The sequence below is a fragment of the Balaenoptera acutorostrata genome, chromosome 4, assembly GCF_949987535.1.
Source record: "Balaenoptera acutorostrata chromosome 4, mBalAcu1.1, whole genome shotgun sequence".
In the NCBI taxonomy this organism is placed as follows: Eukaryota; Metazoa; Chordata; class Mammalia; order Artiodactyla; family Balaenopteridae; genus Balaenoptera; species Balaenoptera acutorostrata.
This window is the reverse complement of record NC_080067.1, coordinates 32,243,894-32,269,330: the sequence shown is the minus strand read 5'-3', so window position 1 is coordinate 32,269,330 and position 25,437 is coordinate 32,243,894. Positions and strand designations below refer to the sequence as shown.

The window sequence follows — 25,437 nt, the reverse complement described above, 5'->3', positions numbered from 1 at the left end:
ATCTTCATTATGATAGTCATTTTAAGTCATTTGTTAATTTTGTGGTGGCTAGGTTAGTTCCAATTAAATAAAATAATCAATAAATTCCCTTATTTGATTAGACACATAGGATATTACATTGAAATCCTGTGAGGCCAAACAGATGCATTGTGGATCTTCCTCTCTACCCCTTCCCTCTCATCTTTCCCCACCCATCCCCTTGCTTTCTTCTTGACCTCATGCAGATATTATTGGCATAGGTAATGAGGATAAAAAGAAGAATCCTGAGCAAAATCTCCAAAATCTACTTAGGATTTATGACTTAAAGCAGCAAATATATGTAATTACACATTCATATGACTACTACACATCACTGTATCACATCTACATTAGATAACACATCGAAAACAAGCTCCAGTTCCTACCCTAAATCTTTTTAAAATGCTTTTGATTTTACAGAGCCCCTAAAATTATCACTTTCTCAAAATTTTCTGAAATATATTGTTGCTTCAGAAAGATCCCTGTCAACAGCTGTCCAGGCTAAATCATGGTCATTTCCTTCTGTCTCATTGTGACTTATATGACCTCATAACCTTAGATTTTAGCTCTTTCAAATAACCATTAGGATTGAACTAGAACTGATAATCACCTCTTTTTGATGATTTCACGTGTCATCAATTCTCAAGGATTATTTGATTTGTTTATATGAAATTCTTTTTAAAGGCATCAGTCATATTATCAGCATATTGTCAACAAAGAACACACTGAATTCAAATAATTAATATTTTTAATAAAAGTTTGAGTGATAATAATCATATTATATATATATTTATGCATAACCTAGCTTTCCACATATGGCTCCTGCTTTAATTCCGTAAATTAGGAATATATTCATGCTTTAAAATTATAAAGTATTAAAAGAATAATGATTCTCCATTTTTCTTTCATCTGCTTCTCTTCTAGTGAGTGTATTATTAAAAGAACAAAAATAATTGCCTAGTGGAAATAAGAAGAATTAAATAATTACTGAAAGTGGTACTAGGTAAAAATCCTCTGAATGTGAATTAAAATTAAATTGGAGAAAACACAGCAATAAATTGGCCTCAAGCATGGATCATATTACACACAAGATTATTATTAAATGCCACCTGTGATTTTCTTTGAAGTAGTAGGTTTATCTCTTTTTAAAAATTGAATGCCATTGGTTAATTTGATACAAAAAAATTTGTGATTTCCAGATAGCAAAAAAGTACTCATTAAAAATATTAAAATAATTAGTGTCCTTTTTCTATTCCAAGATGATGTTATTGAACTAGTGTTTTCATATTGGCTCTTGGCTTGAATTAGAGGACATGTCCCCTGCCCTGCTCCCTCACGGTCAAGAGTTTTTGAAACAGCAAGCTCTCGTTAAGGGGCAGAATGCATTTTACAAAGGTTTGACATCATGGCCTTTGCTATATCAGCAAAGAGATTATAGTATGGACTTGAATAATAAAGTCATCACATTGTATATATAATGGATGTCATAAAATGCATATTTTACTTAAAGATGGAAAGGAAAACAATTTAAGTGGTAAAGGAAATTCAGCCCACCATTCTATTCAATGAGTATTTGTGCCATTATGAGTGTAAAATTGGAGGCACAACTCAGCTCTTCTCTTGATCTATATCAAATTAATATGTTTTTCTCATTCTGTTAGTATACATTTTTTTTTCATGCAAAATGATCCCTAATTAAGATCAAATTCTTTAACCAGCATTCAAGTGAAGAAACAGCAATGTAGCCTAATGTGAGAATATTAGCTTGGCTGAAAATACTGAGAGATCGCATGTTGAGCTCCAAGGTAGCAACTTTATAAGGGATTTTCAAGGTTAATTTTGATCATAGTAATCCTCAATTAGCCTGAAGACCTCATACCAAAATCCTCCAGAGATGCACTACCACTGCAGTTGACACAATTTAAATATGAATTTCATTGTCCCCTCCAAGTCTATCTTATTACAATGAACTTTTGTGCTGTCATGTATTCATGGAGCTTTCATTATTTTATCCTCCGTTTTAGATTAGTTCACATGGGAAATCATGGCTGTCTGGTGCTTCTAGTATTCTCTTAGCCAGAATCTCCCATTCCATATGTACCCTTCAGATTGTTGTCAAAAATTTTATGGCTTCAAGATCTCCTGTACCTGCCCAAGAAGCTAATATTGAAACTCATTTTTGCAATACACAATATATTCTTAAATAAACATATGAGCTGAGGCCCGAATTCCATATGGCTTCTGTATCATGGAAAATTATCTGAACTATATCCAACCATAAGTATTCATCCTTAAATTCCAGCAGACTTTTCAGAATTCTTTTTACAACAACTTCCAGTCAAAATACACGAAAGTACTTATCTCCCAAAGGAAATCTCTTCTCTCTCAACTAAGATTTCCAGTTGTCAGTCTCTTATTACAGCAGCCAGCAAAAAGTACTTATGAAAAACATGTGTAAGAGAATACAATATTTTATTTCTTTTTTGAAGGCTTCTTATTGATTAGTCCTGAGGGTACAAGGATGAATGATATTTATACCCTGCTCTCCAGAAGTCATAATAGGAAAGAGTAAAGTAGATTGTAAAAGTTAATTTTAATCCTTTAAGTGATGTAATGGAGGTATGGGAAAGGTACCCAGGGAGTCTCGACAAGAAAGGAACCTATAGTGTCTAAAGGAATTTTGTGGTAACATAGCAGAGATACAGCAAGCAGGATCTTGAAGGAGGAGGATGACTTTTGCCAAACAAGGAGTGAAGAGCATCTGTGCAGAGGGAAGAGACAAAAGTGTGGAGATGTGAACAAGCATGTATATTGGAAGATTAGCACAAAGCAGGGTGAGACTGAAACCTGAGTGTGAGAGACAGAAGAGTGGCAGGAATTAATCCTGACCACATAGATTATAAGATACAGATCACCTAAGACTGTAGAGTCTTTATCCAAAAGGCAATGATATCTGAGGGGTTTTTAAACAGAAAAAAAGAGGTAATGATGTGAGTATTGTGGCAGAAATGTGCAGGATGAATCCAGTAGGAGAATCAAGATGATCTGTTTCTACAATCCAAATAAGAGCTATTAACAGCTTTTACTAAAGTAATTAGTAGACAAAACAAAAATAGAGTCACAGATGTAGAAAACAAACTTATGGTTCCCAAGGGGGGAGATGGGGGAGGGATAAATTGGGAGATTGGGATTGATATATACACACTACTATATATAAAATAGATAACTAATAAGGACCTACTGTATAGCACAGGGAACTCTACTCAGTACTCTGTAATGACCTATATGGGAATAGAACCTAAAAAAGAGTAGATATATGTATACATATAACTGATTCACTTTGCTGTACAGCAGAAACTATGCAACACTGTAAATCAACTATTCGCCAATAAAAATTAATTTAAAAAAAAGTAATTACTAGAGAGATTATGCAGCAGGATCAACAGAACTTTAGAACCAATTTTATTTAGGGAGTGAAAGGAATAAGTGAATTTATGATTACTTAAATGTGTCTAGGAAGGTAGACACTGTAAACAATACTTCGCTTCCTAACAATGGAGAAGAACACGGCTGGGAGGGAACGAAATGCAAGCGGTAAGATGAAGAGATGGATTCTCACTTTTAGGTCATCCAGGTAAAGATATATATCCAGTACATAGCTGGAATAATCTCATAAGGCTATTTTCAGTATCGTACAATACAGATATTAGAAAAATATTGTGTTGGAATTTAAATGCTCACTTATGTTTTCCACATAAAATACTCTCCATGAATCAGCCTGTGTAAATTATGCATGACAAACTGTTGCTATACCATTTCAAGCAGAAAAACATCTGAAAAGTTTATATATAACTAGAGTTGCTCTTTCCTTAAAAGGGCATTATATTTTTTGAAGTCTTATTCCATAAACCAGTGGTAAATTTATAAGTGTCCAGGGCAATCAGTAAGCAGTTAGGAGACTAATTGTCTTGAATCAAGTAAAAGCTCCAGAAATTTTGATCAGTTTACCCTAAATGTAAGATGAATAGGATAACCCTAAGCAACTATACAAAATCATTAACATTTTCAATACTGGTAGGGCTCTCTACATTTTATGTCTTTGCTAAATTTATGACAATTTTCTAAAGGGTAATATGACAGGAAAGCCATAATACAGAGGTTTTATAAGTCAAGATGAGCTAAGTTACGCTGTGGTAAAAATAGATTATTCTTAAATCTTATTGCTTATAGCACAGCTAAAGTTGTTTTCTCACTCATACAAAGTCCATTTTGGGTAGATAGGGATTGTCCTCCCTTTGAGGACACAAAAACCCATGCCAATTAAATCACTGTGAAATATCACCTGAGGTAGAAAAGTTTACTTCTAGAATTTACCCTTAGGGTACAACATGGGGCAAGCTCAGTAACCTAGATACAATGATGTACTTCTTAACTTCATTTATAACATGAAAAAAATGTGGTATAAAAAAAAAAATGTGGTATATTTACGTGATGCAATTCTATACAGCCACCTAAAATAATTTCATTAAAACTATTTTATGGCTTGGAAAAATATTCTTGATTTGTTCTGTAGTTAACAAAAACATATTAATATAAGGAATATATGCAATTTGATAACATTTTACAAATATATAGACATAAACATACACGCCTGAAAAGAGAAGCATCAAAACTTTAATAGTGTGAATTTCTGGATGAAAGATTACATTTATTCTTAATTTTGTTTTTTTTACATTTATATTAGAAATATGCAGTATATCTGCATTGAAAAAAACTAACTCATAAAAATGGAGCTTTACAAAACATATACTGTAGATTTAATGTTGGGGTAATATTTATAGAACTATGACATAAAATATATGTCATAAAGTAAAAAACATAGCAACTAAAATAAAAATTATTGAACAATGTTAGAAAAGTGAAAAAAAACTCTTAAAAAGATTTTTCAAAATGAATACTCTTGGCATGTTGTATGGTATGCTTCTTCCAGGGGCTGAAGTATCCCAGGGATTGTAGGACACGTAGCATTCCTGGCTCCCATTCACCAAATGCCAGTAGCAGACTCCAATCGCTGAGATTAAATAAAATGCCTTCACTATTCCTAAATGCTCAAGTGTTAAGAACCATGGCTAGAAGATGACTGTGTCAATGAAAGACAGCCAACTGGCCATATTTATGAAAGGGTTTGCCAGTAAGCTGCCTGCATAATATGGTAGTAGGTACTAAAGATAAAAAATAACTCCCAACTGACCTTTCTTATGTCTAATGTCCTTGGGTTAAAGCATCATTCCAAGAAAACTTGTACATGCCTACTACCCTAACTCTCAGTTAGTTCTGAGCCTTAGCTTTTAATTAAATCACTTCCTCCAACTCCCTCTTTGACCTTGAGTGTCACTTTGCTTCACTCTCCTGGCATCACTTTACTTTGCTGAATCTTTTCAAAATTAAGCTAATGAAAATTCTAGCTCTAAAATTCCAATGTTAATTGATTTATAGACTCATTCATGAATATATTCATAATTTTTACTAGGAGCTACACATACAGTGGCAAAAGAAGCAACAACCTGTATCATCAAGGTCACATAAGAGGTTATGAATTTAGCTTATCTAAGAGGGTTCATAAAGTAAGTTCTTAACTGCCTTTCTGCCGTTAATATCAGAATGATTACATAAAGCATGGTTGATGAGCAGAGATCATAATTTTAAGAAAATTGGACTCAGAGATGTGGGAGATAAAAAAAGATCCAGGAGATAGAAAAATCATGATAGGGCTTCCCTGGTGGCGCAGTGGTTGAGAGTCTGCCTGCCAATGCAGGGGACACAGGTTCGAGCCCTGGGCTGGGAAGATCCCACATGCCGCGGAGCAACTGGGCCCGTGAGCCACAACTACTGAGCCTGCACGTCTGGAGCCTGTGCTCCGCAATAAGAGAGGCCACAATAGTGAGAGGCCCGCGCACCGCAATGAAGAGTGGCCCCCACTTGCCGCAACTAGAGAAAGCCCTAGCACAGAAACGAAGACCCAACATAGCAATCAATCAATCAATAAATAAATTTTTTTAAAAAAAGAAAAATCATGATACATTCAAATCAATTGGTTTAGCACAAATTGAACTTCTAAAAACTAAAGTCTCCAATGACAATCCATTTTCTAAACTACATTGCCCCAGATGTCTTCAGATTCGTGTCCTTGCCATATGTGCCCTTAGTATTTCTATTACTATACTCAACACTATTATTTTTTAAATGGTTTCCTTCCTCACTAAACTGTAAGTGCTGATAGGGAAGCTTGGATCTGTATGGAAGATGGTTATATACTCCATATCTCAACAGCTCTTAGGTACTTTTTCTTGCCAACAATCTTGATCGTTTCATTGCAGCCCACTTTTTACGTATGATCTGTTTACGACCTCCTCTTACACCCTTGCTTTCCACTTTACCTTAGGATTCTTTGTACAGGCATTGATAGTGAAGAATTGCTAAGACAGGGAAGCAAGTCTCATATGTAAAAACAGTAGCAATGTGTTGGCCATGATTTCCTCGTTCACGTTGGTTCTCTATGTAGGGCAGTCCTATTCTGTGCTATTCCGCATGTGGGACTATTGCTGCTTTTACCCTGCCTTCAGGCTGAGTGGGATGTGACTGGAAACTTGAAAGCAGTACAGTCTTGCTGAATCCTTCTCTACCCCACCCTCTCCAAAAAAGAAGTTCACAGCATGATGCTAATACCTTTGTTTTTATCTATCTTAATTATACTTAAAATGTTACCATGATCCCTTTTTAAACAAAATACTTTGTCATACCAGAATAATTTTTTTAATCTTGGGGTCATTTTTTTTTTGAAGCACATTTTTTTTTTTTTACTTACTAAGGATTTTTGTTATTTATTTTACTTTCCTAAGTAGAATAAATTTTAATTATTAAATAAGTAAAGTTTTATTTACTAAAGGTTTCTAATGTATGAGGGATTTTTAAAAATTAGAAAATCTTGATATAATAAGGACATATTTTTTACATGTCAGTTCTCTATCACAAAATTTCACTTTTCTCATATTAAAGTGTGTTTTTTTTTTTTTAATCAACCCTTTAAAATAAAAATTTTGGTTCCTATAAAGATGTTTTACAAAGTATCGATCAGTGATTTTTATTATAAAAGATATATACTTTTCAGGTAGCTTATTCTCAAATAAAACTACCCATAGAGTTATTGGAATTTGGAGTAAATGGAAGAATAATTTGATGTTGCTTTGAATTATCTAAGAGGAAATTAGAATATAGTTCTGGATACGTTTTGAGACATCAGAATAACTCAGAAAATCAAAAATAAAATAAAGAACCTATCTGAGAGAACTGCTCACATTAGTCTTGACTTTTCTGTTAGTTAGAATGACAGAAATGTACCACAAAGAGACAGCAAATAGCAAATATCTATATTTCCATCAGTATCCCACTCATTGTGCATTTATGTAATTTATGTTAGGCAGTCTTTATAAAGATACCATATCAAAAATTGTGCCAAAATTAATACAGGAGATATTAAACAAAATGAGCAGGAAAAATATGTATTCCATTGAAAGCTGACACTCATTTGTAGCAACCAAGGATGAGGACACTGAACCATCTCTTTGCTAACAATTTGCTGCCTTAGTTTTAGAAATGCAGCTGAGGGAAATGGAGTTTGATGTTCAGGCTGCATTCCTCAGTGTAACGTGGGTAGAGAGCACCCTCTACTTCCTCCTGATTAAATAGCACCCCTAGCCAGGAAGAAAGGAGATGCTGGTTCTTTGCGGATATTTTGCTCAGAAAATCAGAAGGGATTTGTCTATAAGGTTCATTACCTCTTGGCCTCTATTGCCAATAACCCATATTCAGGAGGCCACCATTGTGACACCCTCAAAGGAACTCCCTGAAGGAGGCAAAGTCTAGAAGGAGAATACCTGCTCTGAAGTTTCCCACCTTCCCCGAACTGAATCCGCACAGCCCCGCCAGGAGGGGAGAATGCAGCTTTGAAAAATAACACCTTTGTTATTCCAAGTGTTAGAGATGAAGCTGAGTTTTCAGATGGCCTCAAGGTTTGTGCACCCTTCACCAAACACAGATGGAAACTGGACTCTTTGAACTGCTTTGAAAATCTGTTACTAAGTATTGCTGTGGGTCTGGGAAGCAGCCATTGCTAACTTCTGACTGCCTGCAATTTTTATGGCTGTGTGATGACAAGGGATAAAATAGCTTCATTTTACAAATAAATCGCTTATATGCCAGGGAGGGAAAACTCACTGTCTAATCAAGATTTAATCTTAACTATGGTAATTCGAAATGGTGGTCTTTTTTATTTTAAAGATGGGCTTGAATATTGGCGTTATAATCAAGTCATAGAATATGCAGATAACATTAACTCATTCACACTGTTCTACTGATGATTTTGACTTTTTGTGGTTTCAGCACTTTCCTCTGAAGGCATTAAAATATATAAAGATGGATATCACCTATTTACACAGCAGTGATTGGCATTACAGTTCTTTAGTGCTTTGTAAGTTACATTAGAATATATTGACTCTTTGAATCTAGAATCAGAAATATTTGCTGTACTAAGTCAATGCCATGCTCTGGGTTACACAATGGTTTCATTAAAAATATTTTAGATGCTTAACGCCACAGTTTTCATTTGCCTATATTAGGAACAACCATTCAATATAAACCACTGCAAATTGGCAATCTTACTAAAGCCAGATTTAAGCCAGCAGAATTTACAATGAACCATCCATCAGAGCCTCTTACACATGCAGCACATAACCAGTTAGATTGTTCTTGTTGTTTTCCCTTCAAAGAAAATTGAGCCACTGGGTAGGAATCAAGACATTCCTACAAACTGGCAGAAGGCTGTGAGAACTTCAGTTGTTCTGTTCTTAATGGTAAACCAAGGTTTGGCCCACGCAATTGACAGCATTAAACTCTATGTTCTCAATGTAGTTTATTATGATTTTACAAACACTAAAAATTGCACATGTACACACAGTGTGTGTTTGTGTCTGGGCCAAAAAACAACTATCCCTTAGGTTGATATCACATTCAGCAAGTTTTAATGCTAAGGTTTCTATGGAAACATTAACTTAGCTGTGTTGTTTATGTGCAACATTTTTATGGTAGGAGTTTAACAGTATCAACAGAGGTACATTATGATATATATTTAATAAGAACACATACTTTAACCACAGCAGGCTGCCTGCTTGGAGCATGGCAAGGATAGCTGTGTGACCCTCTATCCCATCTCAGCAGGCACACAACAGCAGGACTGAGCAGACTCAGTAATCTCTTCCCTGGACCTATTGAACTTTTTCTTTTCAAAAAAAATTGATGTATATATAAAGAGACCAGGAATCTGAGCTTCCTTGCAACTTCCACCCCCCAGGGTTCACTGAGTGACTGTAAAATTCTGGCATGCACAATATTCTTTATTCCATCCTTCCTGCCACAGGTATTAATCATGGTGAAAGGAAGAACCTCACATCATGAGAATTTACAATCTCTCCATCTTCCTTGAGTTTAAAATGCTTGTATAATTCAAAAGTGGCACTAAAATTTCAATGATGTTTCAAGAAGGGTCTACTGGAACTATTACCAGTGTCTGATAATAACTACCTGATGCACGAAAAAGAAAGATATCCTGGAACGAAAGGGAAGAGAGGGCAGGAAAGGAAGGAAGCTTTGTCACCTGGTTTCCTTCCATCTATTATTTCACTGACAAAGAAGCCAGGAAGATGTGTAAAATCTCATTCACGTTCTTGAGAGAAAAAAACAATTGAATGGAAAAAACAATTATATGACTGCTTTGCTGATGCCCCCGCATCATTCTTAAAAATACTCTCAGAAAGAGTAAGGGCAAGAATGATGATACATAGTTGATGAGATCTTCAAGCGACTAGACTTGCGTAATACCTTGAGACTGCTATAAATTCAATCTATGTTCATTATTTTAGAACTGCAAATTATGCTAAGGGCTAGAAGTAAAATGATTAAAGTGGAGTCCTTGCCAGGGCCACCATGTGTGATTATGCTGCTTGTGAACGACCCTGAGAAACCCAAGCAGAGGACGGAAGTGGGGCTGTAATAAGGCCACGCTCTGTTCACCAAGCCACAGACTCACAGGGTGCCGTCTGCCCAGTGGAGATGGGATGGGGGATACATTTAAAAAAAAAATTCACATACAAAATGGGGACACCTTTTTAAATTTACACACTGTTGCATCACAAATGCTCTCTGGCCTCAGTGTAGCTCAAAGAAGATTGACTAGTATGCCAGGCCTAAAAACTGTATTGGATACTTACTTTTCCATGTAAGAGGCAAGGTATCTGCCAGGCACTGTATTTTTTCTTTCCTTTTGTTTTGCTTTTCTTTTTTTATTTTTTTGGCTGCATCGCAGCATGTGGGATCTTAGCTCCCCAACCAGGGATCGAACCCATGTCTCACTGCAGTGGACGTGCGGAGTCCTAACCACTGAATCACCAGGGAATTCCCTCATTTTTATCTTATTGAGTCCTCAGAAGAATGAAAAGTCTTTATCAGGGCCAACATGGTGCGGTTCCCAAGCTTGTTCTTACCCCTCATCTCCCCTCATTCTCCCTTGTGCCTCATCTGTTCCTCACTGTTCCCAGGGCCCTTTGCACTTGTTAGTGCCTCTGCCTGGAACACTGCCTCCACATGCTGCCCTGTGGTTCATTTCCTCGCTCTGTGCAGGTGCTTGATCATCCCCTTAGGAAAACCTTGCTGGCATGTCTATCTTTCTGGGAGCCACCTCTCTGCCAACCCCCAACCACTTTGGACCGGTGGTCAACCCTTACGCATCCTAATGTTTCTTCATTTAACTTACCATTCCCTTCCTATATTACATATTTAATCGATGGTCTATTTATAGTCTACCTCCCAAAACCAGAACCTAAGTTTCAGGAGAGCAGGAGTTTCTGCTTGTTTTGCTTTTCACATCATCCCCACCTCTGCCAACGTGGGGATGTCACTTGTGACCTAATCCAACATCAGCCCATCTGGGTAGACTTCTCCTAGGGTTTACCCCTTTTATCTCCACTCCAGATATACCAAAGAATAGCCAACATGAACCCCACTCCCATCATTTAATCAAAATTAAGATATTTAAGTAATGTATTCTTTTCTGAAGATATCTTACTTGAATATATTATGTAAAACATGAAAAACGTTCCTTAGAAAGTAATCTATAATGATACAGGAGTTTCTTTCTGTCCCCCTCAAAAATCAAGGTTCTAATTGCCCCTGCATCAGTTAGCAATTCTCTTAGGCTACATGTAACAGCAACATTACAGAACAGTTTTTAATATATCAGAAACGACTTCTTTCCTCTAGCAAAAGAAATTTTGAAGTTGACAGTCTAGGACAAATGCAGCCCCTCCACACTACCTTCAGTACTTCAGGTACTTTTATTTTTCTTCTCCTCATTCTCAGGTATATCTTTCACCCTCATGGTCATAACACAGTGCATTCCCCATCATCCTCCATCATTGAGGTCATGTTTTAGGCAGGAAGGATAAGTGTGGTGAGGATCAAAAATACATTCCAGTAAAGTCTGACCCCTCTTAAAAAGATTTTCCAGGATTCTACCCAGCAACTCCTACTTATATCCCACTGGGGAGCATTGTGTTACACGATTGCCCATACTTCAAAGAGAGCCAAAAAAGTGTAGCTTTTTAGAGGAATGCATTTCCACCTCCATTTAAACCAGGTTTTGCTGGTCAGAAAGAAATAAGAATGAATAATGAGAAGACAACTAGTACATGATCCATCACTGTCTCTACAAGAGGGTAGTGGATATCAGGTTATCAACCAACAGTGCCTGCAACAGTGAAAAAAAGGAGAATGTCTTCTCCATAAAAATTCTCCCAATCTTCATTTGGTCTTATAATACAGTAAATGTAATTTTTGCAGAAGTTTCATTCATAAAGAATTATTCTAAATCATTAATAAAAAGACAAATATCCTAACAGAATAAAGGATCAAGGGATATGAGCCTTGCCCAAAATAGCCAAGAGAAAACAAAAGAGGTTCAACCTCACCTGTAATCAGGAAATGCAAATTATAACAATGAGATATTATTTCACATCTTTAGGTTGGCAGAAATAAAAAGGCTGGATAATATCAAACATTTGAAAAGATGTAAGAAAATGACAGCTCCTACATTGCTGATGAGAATGTAAATCGGTGCAACGATTTTGAGAGCAATTTGGTGATACTTAGTAAAGCTGAAGATGCTAGCATTCTGCCATTGTCATATACCCCAGAATGCCCTTGCACAGCAAGCCCAAAACAATGTGCATATATATATAAATTTAATCATTGTTTGTGATACCAATTGGCTGGTTTGGGTGGGCAGGGCTTTACTATACCCATTTTATGGTTTGCTCCTTCCTATAATGAGCAGAAAGAGGACGGATACTGAGATACTACACCATTTGACTTGGACTGGTCCTAATATTTTAATACATATGGAACCAATTCTCCACATATCAAACAATGCTGACAGGGGAGACATCTACAAATAGCCCTTTTGGTGTCCACATTTCTATTTTGTAATGGAGTCAAGAATAAATGTTCTCTGATTTTGTTATGGTTTTATAAACTGCAATCCCTATGACACTTAAGCCTACCTGATCTCTACCTCATCACAGAATGAAAACCTGGTGGAGATAAACTAAATATTTAGTAAATATTTAGGTAACTAAAAACTAACTTCAGGAGTGATATCAGCAACATGGCCAAATAAGGCATCCTTTGCTTATACACCCTCAACAACAACAATTTGGCATCCATCCACAGACAAAAGTGCCTTGGTGGGAGCTATGGGATCCAGCACCATATGCCAAAGGATCCAGGAGGAGTCTTGCCTACCTCTGCATCAGGTAATGGGCACATAGACCTTGGTCCTGGCTACATCCCCTCTCAGCCACAGTCTGGGAGCCCACGGAGATCACTGTCTTAGACAATCACACACAAATCAGAGAGCCTTTGTGGAAGTGCAGGTTTTTAGCAGAAAAGTTTCAGCACACTGTTGGAGCAAGAACTATGAGTTTGGATGCACTGGAGAGAGTAAGAGAAACAGTTAGACTTTATACCTACATCACCTCTCCCCCAAGGCAGAATAGCTCAGGGCAAGGAAAGACCTTCTTGGCCTATGATATCTCCCACAGGGGAAGTGAGAGCATATGAGTGAGTGCTCAGCTTCACCAGCTATGCAGGAAGCTGCCAAAGAGGCCCATTTCTCTCCCACCCCATCCAGAGTACTGAGTCATGAGCTATATGACTGCAAAGTGGGAAGAAACTGAGAGAGCAGCAGATAAGACTCTTGGAAGGCATTAAAGGGAATCAGATCCTACTAACTGTGTCACAAGCTTCATCAAGAAGTCCACCCACAAGTGCCAAGAATGCTTCCCCTCCAGATCCCCCCAGTTGGCCCATGGGTACCACCAGCACTCCATGTACCTAACTCACATACCCCCAACCCTGTGGCTAGCTCCCTGAGTGCATTTCGTATGGTGGTGACACTGAGCTTTGGAAAATGGCTAGCGAGCACTTGAAAAAAGCTGGTCCAAATCTACAAGACAGGGAGAGACCTCAAACTTGAGATTTAGCTCTACCCTTGGGAAAGCAAAAGAGAGACTATCAGCACCTGGCTGAGTGCATTGCAGGATTGACAGAAAGGAATACAAGTTTAAAAATTCTGCCCCAAGAGGGAGCAAGAAATGTGGAGCAGGTGTATCCACAGAAGGTCTGAGAATGCCACAGATTACTAAGAGGGCTGACAGAGGCATTTCTCTCCAGAGTCAGTCAGTAGAGACTAGAGGAGGATACCGCTACTACAAATGGAAAGATAGCAACTCAAGACTTCAAGGAACATGAAAAATCAGGGAAACATGATACCACCAAGGATCTCAATAGTCTTCCAGTAACCAACCCCAAAGACATGGATATCTGCGATTCACCCTGTAAAGAATTCAAAATAACTATTTAAGGAAGCCCAATGAGCTACAAGGAAACACAGGAAGATAATTCAATGAAACCAGGAAAACAACATACAAACAAAACAGGAAGTTTAATAAAGAGATAGAAATAAGAATAAGAAAGAACCAAACAGAAGTCCTAGAGCTGAAGAATACAATGAATGAAAGAAAAAAAAATTCAATATAAAGAACTGATAGAAGAATAGATCAAGCAAAAGAAAGAATCTGTGAATTAGAAGGCAGCGCCTTTGAAATTATTCAGTCAGAGGAGAACAAAAAAGAAAAAAAAAAAAGAGTGAAGAAAGTCTACATGATCTATGGGATACCAGCAAAAGAAATGAACTGCTAATTATTTGAGTCCCAGAAGCAGAAGAGAGGGAAAAGGGGACAGAAAGCTTACATTTTTTAAAATGACTGAAAACTTCCCAAATGTCAGAAAATATTTGGACATCCAAGTTCATGAAGCTCATAAGTCAAACAAACTTAACTTTAAAATGTCTTCTTCAAGACACATTATAATAAAACTGCCAAAAAGCAAAGACAGAAAAAAATCTTAAAAGTAGCAATGGAAAAAAAGGTTGTAACTCACAATGGAACTCCCATAAGGTTATTAGCAGATTTCTCAGCAGAAACCTCATAGGCCAGGAGAGAGTAAATATGATATACTCAAGGTACTGAAAGAAAAAAAAAAAAAACCTACCAACCAAGACTACTCTATCTGGCAAAGTTGTCTTTCAGAAACAAAAGAGAGAAAAAGAATGCCCCATACAAACAAAGCTGATAGAGTTCATCACCACTAGACCTGCCTTATGAGAAATCCTGAAAGGAGTTCTTCAGGTTCAAATGAAAGGACACTGATTAATAACATGAAAACATATGAAAATATACAACACACTGACAAAGGTAAGTATACAGTCAAATTCAGAATACTCTAATACTATAATATGGTTGTATATTAACCACTTACTCTAGTATAAGGGTTAAAGGACAAAAGTATTAAAATTAACTATAGCTACAATAATTTGTTAATGAACACATATTATAAAAGAGAGAAATTATGACAGCAAAAACATAAAAGTGGTAGTAAAAGGGTAGAGTTTTTGTATGTGATTGAAGTTAAATTATTATCAGTGTAAAATAGATTGCCATATATATATACACATATATATGTGTGTGTGTGTGTATATATATATATATATATATATATATATAAAATGTTTTATGTAAGCTACCTGGTAACCACAAAGCAAAAGCCTACACTAGATACACAAAAGATAGAGAGAGGAAATCAAAGTATGTCACTATGAAAAATTCTTAATTTTCAAAGGAAGACAGCAAGAGCTAAAGAATAAAACAAGGGGACTGTAAAACAGCCAGAATAATGAATAAGATGGCATTAGTAAGTCCCTACTAATTAGTAATTACTCTAAATGTAAATTGATTAAATTATCCAATCAAAAGACACTGAGTGGCTGGATGGGTAAAAAAAGACCCAACTAAATCCTAAAATTTTTATGGAGCCACTGAGGACCCTAGATAGCCAAAGCAATCCTGAGAATGAAGAACAAAGCTGGAGGTACCATGCTTCTGCTTGCAAACTGTATTACAAAGCTAGAGCAATCAAAACAGCATGACACTGACATAAAAGTAGACACATAGGCCAATGGAACAGAATCAAGAGCCCAGAAATAAACCCTCAACCACTATCTGACAAGGGAGTCAAGAATACTCAATTGGGAAAGGAGTCCTTCTTCAATAAACAATGTTGAGAAAACTGGATAATTACATGCAGAAGAATGAAATTGCACCTCTATCTTACCCCACTCACAAAAATTAACTCAAAATGGATTAAAGACTTGAACATAAGACCTAAAACGCCTAGAAGAAAACATAGGGAGAAGCTCCTTGACATCCTGACAATGACTCTTTTTGGATATGACACTAAAAGCACAAGTAACAAAAGCAAAAATAAATAAATGGACTACATCAAACTAAAAAGCTTCTTCACAGCAAAAGAAACAATCAACAAAATAAAAAGGCAAACTAATGAATAGGAAAAATATTTGCAAATCATATATCCAATAAAGGGTTAATAACCAAAGTATATAAAGAACTTGTACAATACTATTTACTCAATAGTAAAAAAAAAAAAAAAAAAAAATCCAATTAAAAAATGGGCAGAGGAACTGAATAGATGAATAGATACTTTTCCAAAGACGATATACCAATGGCCAACAGGTACATGAAAAGATACTCAACATCACTAATCATCAGGGAAATGCAAATCAAAACAACATGTCACTTCACATCTATTAGAACAGATTTTATCAAAAGAAGAGAGATAGGGCTTCCCTGGTGGCGCAGTGGTTAAGAATACGCCTGCCAATGCAGGGGACATGGGTTTGAGCCCTGGTCTGGGAAGATCCCACATGCCACGGAGCAACTAAGCCCATGCGCTACAACTACTGACCTGCGCTCTAGAGCTTGTGAGCCACAACTACTGAGCCTGTATGCCACAACAACTGAAGCCCGCGGGCCTAGAGCCTGTGCTCCACAACAAGAGAAGCCACCGCAATGAGAAGCCTGAGCACCGTAATGAAGAGTATCCACTGCTCGCCGCAACTACAGAAAGCCTGTGCGCAGCAATGAAGACCCAATGCAGCCAAAAATAAACAAATAAAATAAATTAATTTAAAAAAAAAAAAGAAGAGGGATAACAAGCATGGATGTGAAGAAAAGGGACTCCTTATGCACTGCTGGTAGCAATGTAAATTGGTATAGCCACCCTGGAAAATAGTATGGAGGTTCTTAAAAATTGAAAGCAGAACTACCATATAATCTAGCAATCCACTTCTGGGTAGGCATCCAAAGTAAATAAAATCAGGATATTGAAGAGAAATCTGTACCCCCATATTCTTGCAGCATTATTCACAGCAGCCAATATAGAAACAACCTAAGTGTCTGTCTACAGATGAATGGATAAAGAAGATATGGTGTGTGTGTGTGTGTGTGAATATTATTTAGCCATGAGAAAGAAGGGAATCCTGCCATTTGTGACAACATGGATAGTCCTACATGGCATTATGCTAGGTGCAATAAATCAAACAGATAAAGACAAACACTGTATGATATCACTTATATGTGGAATCTTAAAAAGCTGTATTCATGGAAACAGAGTAGAACAGTGGTTGCCAGGGGCTGGGAGATGGGGGAAATGAGAGATGTTGGTCAAGGGTCCAAACTTCCAGTTATAAGATGAATAAGTTCTGAGCATCTAATGTACAGTATGGTGACTATAGTTAACAATACTGCATTATATACTTGAAAGTTGCTAGGAGAGTAGGTCTTAAATGTTCTCACCATAAAAAAGAAATGGTAATTATGTGATGTGATGGAGATGTTAACTAACACTACTGTGGTAAACATTTTGCAAAGTATAAGTATATCAAATCATCACAGTGTACACAGTAAACTTATACAATGTTATATGCCAATTATATCTCAATAGACTCAGAATAGAAAACTGGCTTCTAATTAAGGAGGCAAATACTGCCCTAAATATCCTGGCCCTAAAAAAGAAAATCAGTATCATTAAGCAAATATGCAAAGAATATATAATTATGCAATAAATATATGCTCTGTGTATTCATGCTTTTGTCATTAACAAGTCATATTATTTTGAAAACTATAAAGAAAAAATATTTTCTCTGAAAAGTATTTGTGAATGTTTTGATGCAGCAATCACTGTGTCATTGAAGTCATCTTTAAGAACAATGATTCCATTCTTTCAGAAAAATTAAGAACAAATTCAGGAGTACTATGTGACAAATTCCTGGTTTGACTAGAGAGGGTTTTATTGGCATTTCCTACTCCATTTCTATGAGTTTCACTTTCTGGTTCTATCATTCTGAAGAGATGGGGTAAATAAAGCTTGATATTTCTTATTAAATGTCATGTGCAAATTGTTACTTAAATTTTTCTTAAGTTTAAGGGTTATTTTTCTTCTATTTTTTCATTTCTGTGTAATTTCTCATGATTTTAGAAATTACATATACTTCAACCATAATATAAGCAATGGATACATGTATACGTATACATATATATTAAAGGGTTCACACATAATTTCTTCTAGTATATTCAATATGGTAAGAAATATAAAATTATTTTTAGAAAATAAATGGGAAATATTTTGTCATATTGTGGTCACATGAATAATGTATTATATTTTAATTGAGAAGTTATATTTCGTAAATCATTATTTTCTTAGTTCACATCAATATTTTGTGTATTTACTTTCTCAGGGTATGTTTTGTTTTCTCTTTCATGCTCCACAGGCCTCCATTAAAACTAAAATATACTACTCTCTCACCTTGTCCCAGCTTACTCTCTCACTTACGAAGTGAGAGAGTGGCATGGACTTATATATACTACCAAATGTAAAATAGATAGCTAGTGGGAAGCAGACGCATAGCACAGGGAGATCAGCTCGGTGCTTTGTGACCACCTAGAGGGGTGGGAGGGAGACCCAAGAGGGAGGAGATATGGGGATATATGTATATGTATAGCGGATTCACTTTGTTATAAAGCAGAAATTAACACACCATTGTAAAGCAATTATACTCCAATAAAGTTGTTAAAAAAATAATAAAATATACCAATAGATCACAAAGAGTCATTTATTAAAGCATCCCTTTGCTTTTAGTATTTGTGACTAGTGCCCTTTAATGTAAAGTGAACAGAATACATATTATCCAAGTTATAGTTCTTCATTCAGCGGCTACATAATACAGGCATGAATATTTTAAAGGTATACTAAAATATATGAAATCTATACATGTGATATTTTCATTCTCATGTAACTTTCATTCTGATGTCAGTTTGAAATCATATATTTCTGAATACTACGTAAAGATTCAGAGGTTAGTTTAGACTTACTTCTTTCCCTATTCTGCCAAAAAACAAAAATGGGGGAAAAAAGGCTTAGCATTAATCACTAGTGTTAAATAAATACAACAAGATAAATGAATAGAACCAAATGTGAAGAAAATGGCCAAATTAAAATGTGACATATTGATTAGAGTCCCTTAAGACCTAGTCATTAATGCATATTTATTTTCATAATTGGCTAACAAAAATTATTGGTCCCCCAAGAACTTGAAAAGAAATAAGATGTTCATCCAAGAATTAAGCTTCAAAAATAATGCATAATAAATCTTCTCAAAAAGGTAGGATGAGTCTCAGGTCAAGTATACATGACTATATAATAATCTAATTGACAGTTTTACTAAAACATGAGGAAGAATGTGTGAAAGCCAGTTTGGTTAATATGAAAGCAAAGAAGAAAAACAGAAGTTATGCCCAACTGAGGTAGGTAGCCTCCAAGATGGTCTCTAATAATTCCTGCCTCCTGGTATTCAAATCCCATATGGTAACAGCATTAGTCGGAATGACCCATAAAAAATGGCAAAAATGTCCATAGATGAATGGATAAAGGTGTGGTACATATATACAATGGAATACTACTCAGCCATAGAAAAGAATGAAATAACGCCATTTGCAGCAACATGGATGGACCTAGAGATTATCATAACTAAGTGAAGTAAATTAGACAGAGAAAGACCATATGATATCACTTATATGTGGGATCTAAAATACGACACAAATGAACTTATCTGCAAAACAGAAACAGACTCACAGACGTAGAGAACAGACTTGTGGTTGACAAGGGATGGGGGGTAGGGGAGGGATGGATTGGGAGTTTGGGGTTAGCAGATGCAAACTAGTATATTTAGAATGGATAAACAATAAGGCCCAACTGTATAGCAAAGGGAACTATATTCAATATCCTGTGATAAACCATAATGGAAAAGAAAATGAAAAAGAATGTGTGTGTGTGTATATATATAACTGAACCACTTTGCTGTACAGGAGAAATTAACACAACATTGTAAATCAACTATACTGCAATAAAATACTTTTTTTAAGGAAGTAGCCGAAGTGATGGTATGTTTTCTCCAAGATTGGTTTATAAAAGAGTGAGGCTTCTGTCTTGGTTGCTACCTGTCTCTTTCTTCCTTGGATTTGGGTAAGTCATGTTCCAAGCAGCTCTGTGGGGAGGTAGATGTAGTGACTGCATCTGTGGCACATAGCTTGACTCATGAAACGAAATCAGAACCATACAGCAAAGCTAATCCCAGATTCTTGACCCTCAGAAATTGTGTGAGATAATAAATGTTCATTGTTTCAAGCTGCTGTGTTTTAGGCTGATTTGTTATGCAGTTACAGATAAGTAACACAAAATCTAAGCACAACAGCAGAGAGAGAGAGAGAGAGAGACCAGTGGGCACTAAATTTTTATTTTCAGACTCACTAATAAAGGTTTTCCCTTAAATGTATATAAATGGGAAGACTTTCCACCAATAACCTCCAAGACATATTTGACATGAATGACCCCATGTGTTTTACATGTATCATGCAATTTAGACTGCCATTAAGCAATTCATCAATATAATTCCTCTTTTCCTGGTTTTAATATTCACTAAGCAACCCTCTGACTGATTTGACTTTCCAAGAAATCTGACTACAAAGAGAAACTGCACTGATCATGCTGTCATGAGCATTCAGATCACTGGGAAAGGTGCTCTCTCTTCTAGGTTAAATTGGCAATCTGATTTTAGACATTGTGTTGAGAGACTAGTTACTATGAATCTGCCACTGGCAGCCTGCTTTTGATGAGTTGTGAAACTTGGGATTCTGAGTCTAAAAGAATAGAGCCAGATCATCAATGCACAAAACTTAGTCTATTTACAAAAGTAGTATCTTCTTGGGAGGACAGACCATAATCCTTCTGCAGATGACACTTCCCTTAAAACCAACATTTCTTTGTGAGAGTACCTCATGGCTTAACAGCAACATGACAAAAGAAATACCTTAGCTCTGAAATCAAGTGAGAATTCACATCACAGTCACATTTCATACCATGGAAGCTCCATGAGGAGAGGGGTTCTGTCCTGTTCATTAATTGATATATCTTGTGCCGGGTGCAGTAGGTATTCAGTAAATTTTCATCAAATGAACATAAACTTAAATACTACTCAAACACTCTTGTGTGTTTCACTACTCAGTTCCCTCCCTCATTCCTCACAGAAGTCATTGTATATCTTTCTTAATTTCTTCATATATCTAAAAGTGAGGGCTTCCCTGCTGGCTCAGTGGTTGAGAATCTGCCTGCCAATGCAGGAGACACGGGTTCGAGCCCTGGTCTGGGAAGGTCCCACATGCCGCAGAGCAGCTAGACCCGTGAGCCACAATTACTGAGCCTGCGTGTCTGGAGCCTGTGCTCCGCAACAAGAGAGGCCGCGATAGTGAGAGGCCCGCGCACCGCGATGAAGAGTGGCCCCCTCTTGCCACAACTAGAGAAAGCCCTCACACAGAAACGAAGACCCAACACAGCCATAAGTAAGTAAGTAAATAAATAAATAAATAAATAAATAATTTTTTTTAAAGTGAAACATCTCCTATTAGTAAATGACTTATCTCTTAGTTCACCATTAAAATGTGAATTTTCAAGGGAAGATATCTCTTAACTCCCAGCCACAAAATCTATATCAATTTGTATCAACAATAAGACATACTAACATATCCTAAAGACCATTCCATATTCACACATACATATATACCTAATTTGGTTAAAGTGGTGAATATTTGACTTGATCCTAATTTTCTAATTGAGTTATAATTAACATACAATATTATATTAGTTTCAGGTGTACAACATAGCGATTCAATATTTTTATGCATAATGAAATGATCACCATAATATAACCAGTTATCATCCATCATCAAAAATGTTGTTACAGTATTACTGACTACATTTCCTATGTGTACATTACATCCCCATAATTTATTTATTTTACAGATGGAAATGTATACCTTTTAATCCCCTTCACCTATTTTGTCTGTCCCCCCAGCTCCTTCCCCTCTGGCAACTACCAGTTCTCTGTATCTATGAGTCTCTTTCTGTTTTGTTTTGTTCACTTGTTTTGTCTTTTAGATTCCACTTATAAGTGAACTCATACAGTATTTGTTTATCCCTGTCTGACTTATTTCACTTAACATAATACCCTCCAGGTCCATCCATGTAATTTGAAAAGATATATGTTCCCCTACCTGCACCACTATTTACGATAGCCAAGATATGGAAGCAACCTAAGTGTCCATCAACAGATGAATGGATAAAGAAGATGTGATATATATATACAATGGACTATTATTCAGCAATAAAAAAGAATGAAATCTTGCCATTTGCGGCAACATGGATGGAACTGGAGGGTATTAAGCTAAGTGATTTGTTCCTAATTTTAGTGAAAAATCTACAATGTCGCCATTTAGCACAATACTGACTTTGGCTTTGTAGATATAAATGTAAAGGATGTAGATATAAGTGTAAATGTATCTCTAGCCCTCCTCTACCAAAAACCTTAATCAAAGAACAGATGCATCACAAATTGTATAACATCATTTCTAGGTTTTAGAATAATATTCTGGCTAATAAATTCCTAGGTCAAAGGGTACATATCTTTACATTATGAAATATATTGTCCTATTATTCTCAGTAATTTTACCATTATTATTTGTTTTCTGTTTTTGTTTTCTGTTTCCTTTTTCTCTTTTGGCTGTGCCACACAGCTTGCCGGTTCTTAGTTCCCCAACCAGGGACTGTCAGTGAAAGCGCAGAGTCCTAACCACTGGACTGCCAGGGAATTCCCTTTACCACTACTTTATGGGAGATTCTATATCCACATCTACTAGATATTATAAAATGTTGACTAATTTCTTAGAAGAAAATTGTTTTTTGCATGAATCCTTTATTTTGCATATTTTTCAATTAAATGTGAGCTTGGTCACTTTTTTTTGTATGTGTTTAAGCTATTTGAATATTTTTCCAGTATGATGCCTGTTTCTTTTAAGATTTTAAAAAATATTTTTCTATTCATCTCTTATTTACTGATATGTGTGAACTCATTTCATAAAATTAATCTTTTTAATTTTAAAAACACTTTGTAATTACTCATTTGACACATTTATATTATATCCCTAGTTTTTTTTATATAGTTTTATTACTATTTGATATATATATAATATATATAACATATATATTAAAGAGTTACAAAATATATGAATAAAATGAACACCCAACTTCATAACTACCTTGCATCTACCCATGAGGTCTATAAAACAATTTGGGGAAAACTGACTACTGAGTTTTCCAATTCATTCAGACTACATGGTCCTCCATTTCTTTACTCTTAGATTTATTCCCGTGTTTGTTGGTATGGATGCTATTGTAAATGTATTGCTTTTTAAAATTCTACATTCTAGTTTGGTTTTTAATCACTTCATTTCCTTGCTAAATTCACTGTCTAAATCTAGTAGTTTATGTTTATATTTTTTAGAATTTTTCTATCCTACACACCATGCTGTGTGTGAATAATAACAGAGTTTTATTTCTTGTACTCTAGGCCTTACATTTTTCTTCTTGCTTCACTGTAATAGCTATGACATCTAGGACAGTGACAGATAAACATAGTAAGTGTGGGTGTCCTTGCCTTATTCCCAGTCTCTGAGGGAAACTTTAATATTTACAACCAGTTAGCATGTTATTTGCTATATTTTGGGTAGATATCTTTAAAATAATTTAAGCTTATTCTTAGCTCACAAATATTTTTATCATAAAAAGGTGTTATATTTTACCAAATGCTATTTCTGCATCTATTGAAAAGATTATCTGATTTTCTCCCTTATTTTGTTATGGTGGGGAATTATACTAAGTAATTTAAAAATATTAAACCCAACCTCAAATTTCTTAGAATAACCCCAACTTCTTCTCAAGTCTAATCTTTGTATACATTGCTTGATGAATTTTATAATAGTTTGCTTTGAATCATCACATCCTTGTTTATGAGAGATATTTTTAAAATTTCTGTTCATGCTTTTTTCATCAAAATTTTGCATAAAACAAGGTAGGGAATTTTCCCTTTTTTTCTATTCTCTTTAATGTTATTTCTATTATAAAAGCTTCATATGTTCAAAAGTAAATCACCTAAACCTGTTACTTTTTAAACGCAGGTGTAAGTGTATGCATGTGAAGGATTTAATTATGGATCCAATATCTTTGATAGGTGTAGGCCTATTCAGATTTTCTGTTTCCTCCTGTATTGGTTTTGGTGACTTCTGCTTTTAAAAATTCGCTAGCAAGTATTTGTTCATAATTTCAGCTTTATTATCTTTTTAAATCCTGCAGAAACTGTACTATTGTTTCCTTTTTCACTTCTGATATTGGTAAATTTTATTTTTTCTCTTTCTCTGGACAGAGGTTGATATGTTTTATTAGTGATTTCAAGGATGGTATCTTTGACTTGGCTGATTATCTCCACTGTACATTTATTTTCTATTTAACTATCTTTTCTTGTTTTATTCTTTTGTCTATTTTTAGGTTAAATTTATGTTTTTCTTCTAATTTCCTGAGATACATTTAGAAATTCACTTTCAGTCTTCATTTTTGTCTAATAGATTCACCAACTACATCATTCTGTTTCTGCTTAGATGTAGAAAACAAGAGAACATTACTTCCACACAGTGAGAAAAATCCAGAAAATCTCCAAACCATAACTTTTTTTTTAGCCAGTAAGAGAACTGAGGTCAAAAGGCAACCAGGTGAACTGAATTTCAAAGGGTTATAAAGGCCTCCGAGGAGATACAAACGCAAACTGTTTTACCTTTTACAGAGCACTGGAGGAAGAGGCGGCCCCCATACAGGAGTAAGAAGAAAAGTAACCATTTCACAAATCCAGAGTAGCCGGCATAGTGTGAACTTTAGGATCCAGGGGAGCCCCAGGCAAAAGCGGAGCCTGAACTCACCTGAATCACTTTTTCCAGCCTCTAAACCCCGTGCTGCTGGGCGCAGAGCAGGAGACCTGAGCGAACCCTCCTCTCCAGCCAGCCTGAAACACCGCCCACTTCCGGGAACCTGCTCTCCGCAAGCAAAAGCCTTCAGCTGTGCAGACAGAACGCTCGCCCCTAGGGTTCAAGAAAAGATCTACTCACTCTGATGAAGGGGTGGAAAGGTAACACCCTTGCCCCTGTTTTGGGGAAGGAGAACCGGCTGCTGGGGGGAAGCTGAGAGGTAAAAGCTGCCCGCACTTAAGTGGGAAACATGAATATCCACCTACCCACACCGGAGAGCCTTGAACACAGAAACAGTAATCCCTCCCACCACCAGTCCCAGGCCAGGGTATACTGCTACTGAGAGAGCAGTAAAGCAGTAAGCCCCCAGCCCCTGCAGGTAGGGCAGGAAACCTGATTGAGCAGGGAATCCCGCCCTGCGCTAATACAAAGCACA

At 36.1% G+C, this 25,437-nt stretch overlaps 1 long non-coding RNA gene across 1 annotated transcript in view; it reads right to left on the bottom strand.

Annotated features, from left to right (window-relative positions):
- Positions 1-25,027, bottom strand: part of LOC130708141 (uncharacterized) — a 343,308-nt gene extending 318,281 nt beyond the window's left edge. Inside the window, exon 1 of the long non-coding RNA XR_009008209.1 lies at positions 24,957-25,027. This is a non-coding gene — a long non-coding RNA (uncharacterized LOC130708141). The remainder of the gene's footprint in view (positions 1-24,956) is intronic.
- Positions 25,028-25,437: the final 410 nt, after the last annotated feature.